This window comes from Tympanuchus pallidicinctus, unplaced genomic scaffold (assembly GCF_026119805.1).
Source record: "Tympanuchus pallidicinctus isolate F22 unplaced genomic scaffold, pur_lepc_1.0 scaffold10, whole genome shotgun sequence".
Lineage (NCBI taxonomy): Eukaryota > Metazoa > Chordata > Aves > Galliformes > Phasianidae > Tympanuchus > Tympanuchus pallidicinctus.
In genome coordinates, this window is record NW_026294619.1 from 6,952,508 (window position 1) to 6,959,867 (window position 7,360).

The window sequence follows — 7,360 nt, forward strand, 5'->3', positions numbered from 1 at the left end:
AGCAAGGCTCCTGAGGTGCATTTATCAAGCATGCTTATTTTGCATAAAAATGTCATTAAGAAAAAAGGCTTCCATGTGTTTCCAGTTTCCCCAGACTGGAGAATGGCTCAGAAGAGCCCCATGTTCCACCAGCTGCTCACTCAGCTTCCAGTCAAGATGGAAAGGCTGAGTGATGTCCACTGCAGGTATTGCTCAGGGCAGGTGACAGCACAGATTTTGTTGTGACTGGTTTCCCCTCAGGGTTTTAATCACTTGTCTCTGAAATCAAGCTAATGTCTGCTTCTAGTTAGTAGCTTTATTATTTATTCTTAGCAGGTGGTAACATCTGGCTATGCAGTAGCTGTTTTGAGGAACAGGAATAGTTTTGATGTCCTTAAACTGTTCCGAACACTAAGATCCTTTTCATCTTATGAACTAAGTAAAATTTATTAAACTAGGTTCATCTTTGTGTTCACAAGTTACTTTATGTAGCAGATATTTCTGATTTCTTTTTCTCCCCAGTTTGTAGCAAATGAAGATAGTGGTCCTGTTGATTCAAATGCTAAGTTGAATGTAATGCTAAATGAATGTAAGGGCCGGAGTTGGGTGTGGGATATGCACTGGCCAGTTCATTGGGTGCACATAGTCCTTCCCATTCACCTGTGTGAGTGATGTATCAGGGGATAAACACATATGGTGTGCACACTGTTAGCATCTTATCTGCACCATCAAATCCTGCTGGCCAATGAGTCAGTGCCATGCAATAGAGTGGTTGCATGTAGTCATCACAGCACTGTAGTTTATCTGGTCAGAGGCATGCAGTGGTACCTTCTAGGCTGTGAGATAGCACTTTGCATGCACTTTGTAACTTGGCAAAACATGATTGTAGCCTAGGTAATGCTCTTCATTTACATTGCTACCCATCTGCATTGCTGAGTAGCTTGTTCTGCTACAGGCAATGAGCACGGAGGCTTGGTCTGGTAGAAGTGTGCTAATAGAAGTGCATGATTTAGTGGGAAGTAAGTGCATTATCCTTCTCTCTGGGTAATTGTGTTTGCGTCTGTAAAGGAAGACAGAGCAGCAAGAGTGGAAGTCAGCAGTGCTATGGACGAGCAGGAGAGCTGCAACACCTGCAAAATGAACTGTTGAGGTGTCATGGTGCAGGGAGGAGATACAACTTTATTCCCTGCCTGCACTCACCTGGAACTCAAAGTCTTGTGCCTGTGTGATGACATCAGAATTAGTTACTTTTTAAAGGTACTTATGGGCAGCCATGTGTCTGTTCTGGTCATGGTATGCTCCTGGGGCAGTTAGTGCTAGATTAGGCTCTGTAGCATACACAAGGAAGTCCTTTGTCATCCTAGAGAAATCCCTTTTGATACTGAGCCTGAAGTGGGATCAGAAGCAGGCAGAGCTAAAGCACACACATACTTTCCTCTTGTTCAGATCTTTTCTGCAGCAGGAATAGGCTTCTTGCTTCAGCAACATTTTGATTTCTTCAGCATAGATAGCTGGAAGATCTATCAACACTTACAGAGGGCTGCACTTACATAATAGTTAGGTAAGATCCTTGCTATGAGTCTTTATTAAATTAATTGCACTTAATAAAGGTGTTTCTAGTCTGCCAGGCCAAATCTGTGAATGTGGCTTGGCTCTTAAATTAGGTAACAACTCACACATGCTTCTCAAAGCATGGCTCTGTTTCAGTACCTATTCCATTTTAGCCTTTTAGTGTAGAAAATGCTATGAGCTCATGATGGCGTTCTCACTTAACATTTTTCAGTTAGCAATTTGCAAGTTCTTTAAACCAATTAGGTCCCCCAAAGATTTCTCTGCAGACTGAACGAGTGCCATTCCCTCAACCCTTCCCCAAGTGTTCCACCCCCTGGCCAAATTACACTGCTGACCTGCCATCTTGCCAAGGCCCACTGCTGGCTCCAGTGTGCCTCACTGTCCATCAAGATCTCCAGGTCCTTTCCAGCAGAGCTGTTCCCCAGAATATGGTATTGAAGGGGTTATCCCTACTCAGATGCAGGACTTTAGCAAGGACTGTCCTTGCTAAATTTTCTAGGGTTCCTATTGACACATTCTTTCAGCATGCCTCAGTTCCTTTGGATTGCAGCCTCGCTCCTGACTGCAATCCCACCCATTTGCTGTCAGGTGTAAACTTGATGAGAACATTCTGCCACCTCTTCCAGGCCATCGATGAAGGGGTTAAACAGGGCAGGTCCCAAGACAGAGCACCCACAGTGCTCAGTTTGCTGCTGTTATCAGGTAGAAGAGGAACCATCAGCCACTGCTCTCTGAACACAATCATCCAACCAAATTTTTCCCACCTAGCTGCTCACTCAGAACACAGCATTTTAATTTGGATAGAAGAATACTTTTGGAAACGACGTGGAAACCTTCCTTAACTTGGAGTGAATGACACCTGCCCTGCACTCACAAATCTATTCATTTGAACAGATTGGTCAAGTACCGTTTTGCCCTTAGTAAATCCATATTTACTATTCCCTGTTACCATTTTCCCTTTCATGGGCCCATAAACGTATTTCATGCCGTGTGATTACTCCAAATGCTGAAAAGCACTTGAAATTCAACCCAGGAGACCTGAGCATTGCTCCCCGCACGTACGTATAAAACTCATAGACGAAGTCTGTTTTCTATCCACCAGCCACTGACTTGACCTGCTGTTGCTTCCATTTCTCCACTTGTTCAGAGATATTTTGCTGCTAGTTTAAGGTCCATGACTCATCATGTAGGATAGGGACAGTGATGCTGTGCAACATAGATTGTCCAGTTTGTTTGTTCTGAAGCAGGAAATTATATGAAAAAAATAAAATCCTGACAGAATGCTGATGTTGTAAAATGAGGCAGGGAAGTGATCATATGATTTAATTGGTTGATTCTGATCTGCCAAAGTAGTGCATCTGGGTCAGTTCCCTTGCTAGACATAGCTGGGTTCAACTGACAGACTGAATTGAGCCTATGCTCTGTGCCTTAATTCTTAACATCATCCATGTATCCTATTCAAATCAAAACAGTAATCCTGGGCACTATTCCTCGTGCAGCTTTCCATCACTGTGTCTAACATTATTCTGACCTTGCCTCCTTCTCTCTAGGACTCCCTGGCACTGTCACCTTGTGCTATCTCATGACTGCAGTTCTTGGTGCTCCATGGGTTAATGGATACCAGCTGTCTTTCACTCCTGACCTTGGCCCACCATCACTGTGACCCACCTGTTGCTGCTCAGCAGCCTGGCTCAACCCTCTGCCATGACCGTGGTGAGAGCTGTGGCAGCCCTGTTTCTACCATGCTTTGGGTCCAAATGCCAGTGTTCTTCTTCCTGCGGTGGGGAAAGTATATACTCATGGGTATCTGACCTTCTGGCTTGCCTGGACTGCATTGACTGATGAGGAGCTGTCTTGATCCACTTATAAAATAAGCAATATAGGTAATGTATATAACAAAACTTTATAATACATATTTTTTTTATTAAAACATAAAAAATAAGTAACAGAAGTGTAAAACTAGAAGGATGTATGACTTTGTTTTTGTGAAACTGACATCTCAGTCTGCTGCAATGGCAGCACCTGCAACCCTTTGTGAGTTCTTGAGGTGTTCTTCAGAGATTTTTGATGAGATTTTACTCTTCTGTACTTATCCTTGACAACAGCTGTTCACAAATGTATGTACTGCCAAAAGCGACGACAAGAATAAGGTGTGACTGAGAAGCAATCAGTATTTCTCTCTCCTAAGGTGGGACTTATAAAGGTCTGGTAAAGAGGCATGATGAGATTTTTCTTTTGAGTTGAATGTTTGATTGCAACTCTGTACATTCCATTTGAAAATTCACAGATCATGTATTAATGTTGATTAAAAATGGAGTTGCAAATATGCAAAAAAGTTTCTTTTTACAGCAATCTTGAAACCTATTCTTGAATTCCTTTATTAACATGGAAAGTGAATCTGCATATTTTTCGCTCTTCACAGGACTGTGCTCAGCCAAGGTATCAAAATGTGAAATGTTCATAGAATCATAGAATGGTCTGGGTCAAAATGGACCACAATGATCATCCAGTTTCAACCCCTCCGCTATGGGCAGGGTCACTAACCACTAGACCAGGCTGCCCAGCACCACATCTAGCCTGGAACTATTATGTTATCAGCTTATTGAGCTTGTCTTTTTGAATACTGTTATGGTTTGACACAGAGCACAGATATGTTGGTTCTCACCTTGGAGATTTGCTGGCATCACGCAAGTATTCTGGATATTTCTTCCAAAGTGCGAGAGGGTGTGAGCGGCAGAGTCAGCACCTCACTGTGCCCTGACCTCCACAGTGTTCTGTTGTCTCTTCAGTCTATGTTCAAATGATGCATAATCAACTCATTGAATATATTTCTAAGAATCACATACAGATATTTAAAGCTTATGATCAAGTGGGTCCATGCTGCTGGCTGAGCTGAGCTGTGTGAGGCCTGTGGGCTGCAGGCTGAGGACACCTGGTTTAGCGATAGAGCTGGAAATATGGGCTTGATGACCTAAAAGTTCTATTCCAACCGTAATTATGCCACTGAGGAATAGGCAATGGCATCACCAGGTGACAGACTGTGACTGCGTGGCCTGTGCTACTTATACTGGGATGCCAGTAGAGCCTGGCTCAGTCTGGCTCATTCCTGGATTGTGCGGAGCAACTCCGAGAGGCTAGAAGGGCAGGTAAACCTTTGTGCTGTTCTGTGCTGTGCCTGTGGCTGATTGCACATCCTGCATTTTCAGCCCCATGCTGTCCTTCCTGCACCAACAGCTGTCTGCCATCCCTGAGATCCCCTGGTCCAGACTACTGAGAGCCTGCTACTTGCTGCCTGTGTCAGCTGGAAAATGGGCAGCCTGGTCTGGTGGTTGGTGACCCTGCACATAGCAAGGGAAACTACATGATCATTGTGGTCCTTTTCAACCTAGGCCATTCTATAAATCTATGAATCATTGTTTGAGCTGGGGTTGGACAGGAAGGACATGGTGCAGTGCATCAAGTCTGCAGGCTGTGGGTTGAACAGGTCTTGTTATACCACAGGTCTATCATGGTGCTTCTTCTTTCTCACTTTCCATTTGCCTAGGATAAGGCATGTGGGACCACAGAGTAATGAAAGTACATAGAGGCTAACACTCTAGCAAATGAGTTCTTGTTTTGGTAAATGTTAAACTTACTGTTCCTCCAGGTCAGTCTGCAGTAAATAAATCTTCATGCTCAGTATATTGAGCATGCACTGCAGCATGGAGGAAGCAAAAAGTTACAAGCAACAGTAAAACTTATGCTAATATTTTTACTTTTACCTCACAATCAAAAATAAACCAAAATCTATGTGCTTCAATAGCATTTCTGTCGATTGTGTTTTGGTCTGGGTTTGCATAAAAAAAAATTCACTGATACACTTTGATTTACATGTAAAACCAGCACGTGGGTCCTCTACAGTTAATAAAATAAAGCAAGCAGGATAGTTGTGTTCTCAGAAAACGTCCCTCATGCATTTCCCCATCTGTTTGTTCGTATGATTTGTAAAGGTTGCTCTGATGCTGAGGAGACTATTTGCTATTCTCGTTGTTTTATGACTTTTGTAGAGGAAGAAATCTGGAGAGACTTACATACTGATTCTTGTTCCTGTTTCTGTGATTGACTAGCTTAAATCTGCTCACAGGTGTGCTGGGGCTGCCAATAATCTCTTGTATGTTGGATATGGTGATCGTTTGTCTTGTCCTGCCTGCAGACAAGGAAGCTGAGCTTTGCTGTTCTTGCTGTCTCTAAACTGCTTCCCCCTGTGAGAAATACATCTGTAACAACTGCAGGGCAGTGAATATGCAACAGAATATCCTAATAGGGTCTGTATCTATAGATTTAATGTGGTAAAAACAGCCCAACCTCTCAAATATATAGTTGCCACACAAATTAATCCCACTTAAATTGCTGAATGAAATGTGGAAATATGTGTATTTTATACAGAAAGATACCTTTTGTACTGGAAACTGCATGCTTCCTTTTCCTCATTGTTCTCATTCTGTTAATAGTTCTCTTTCCTCTGATGCTTTGGTTTCCTGCCTCAGAAGCTTTCTGAAACCTTTCCCTCTCTATCACTCACCTTTCAAGACCTTCCTCAGCACTGTCTAACTTGTGCTATAGGCTCACTGGAGTTGGAAGCTCATTTCTTAGCCATTTTTAAAGCAACTAGGGACAGTTGAAAAGAGGAAAACGACAAGCAGAAACCTGAATTTTCTTTAATTTTTGCTTGACTGTGTATTTGCTGAAGTAGAGCAAGGAAAGGCCAGGCTTGTAAAGTAGCCTTTGGCTGGGCTTTTTTTTTTAGAAAAAAGCTGTATACTCTTCCAGCTTTCCTGAAACTCCTCTCCTGTCTTTCTTGACTTTGAAACATGCTGTAGGACTTGAAATTCTGTTCTTGTTTTACTGTAATTGGGTGACATAGCTCATCAGTGAAATATGAGTGTTTGGTGCCAGTGTACAGAGGACACAGGAACTGTGAAGCTTGTGAGAGCTTAGAGAAGTTTATTCTCGCTTTATTCACTCTATCATCTTATGATCGACTTTCAAAATCAGGGAGAGACAAAGGGATTTCAGTGACATTGGTCTAATGTGGGATGATAGGGAGATAGTGTGAATGATTACTTAAGGTATACTGCAGATATGGCTTGAGTAATCAACTGTGAGGAAAGCTGGGGGTACAAAGTTGTGGTCTGGGAACCGTGCTGTGCTGACTCCCCAGCTCACCTGCTTCCATGGCTGGTAGGATGCCTGGCGCATGTAGCTACCAAAAGGTAACTGAGGTACTATAAAGCCCTCAGCATCCTGAAGCAACAGGAGGATGATGGCCTGCTCTTCTTAGTATGTCTCTGTTACTTCTATTATACTTGTTACTTCTGTTATAATAAGTATACTTATTCTACTGATACTATATATCAGAACATCTTGTGTAGCATCTTTCTTGAAAAGCATGTTCTGATGGGAGTAAACATTTAACACTGAAATGATGACAGAAAATAAGGAAGGAACCAGAATTATGATCAACAAGCATGAATGAAATGAAGTTTTGCAAGTGAAAGCTGAGAAAACATCAGGCCCACACACTTTTCTGAATCCACACTGAAATTTTGTTAAGAAGGTTCTGCAGCACCTTCCCCTTATGGACATATCATCAAGGTAAGCTACAGCCCGAGGGCAGAGTAAACAGGGCTCTGAAATTTGTGTGCTCCTCTGGCTATGGGGGAAGATGTGACACCTGTAGAGTAGCAACTATGATTGATATGCAGATGTAGTCGGATTGTAGCTGTTGGGTTATTTTGCTTCCGAACCAGCACATTTCCAAATCAGTACA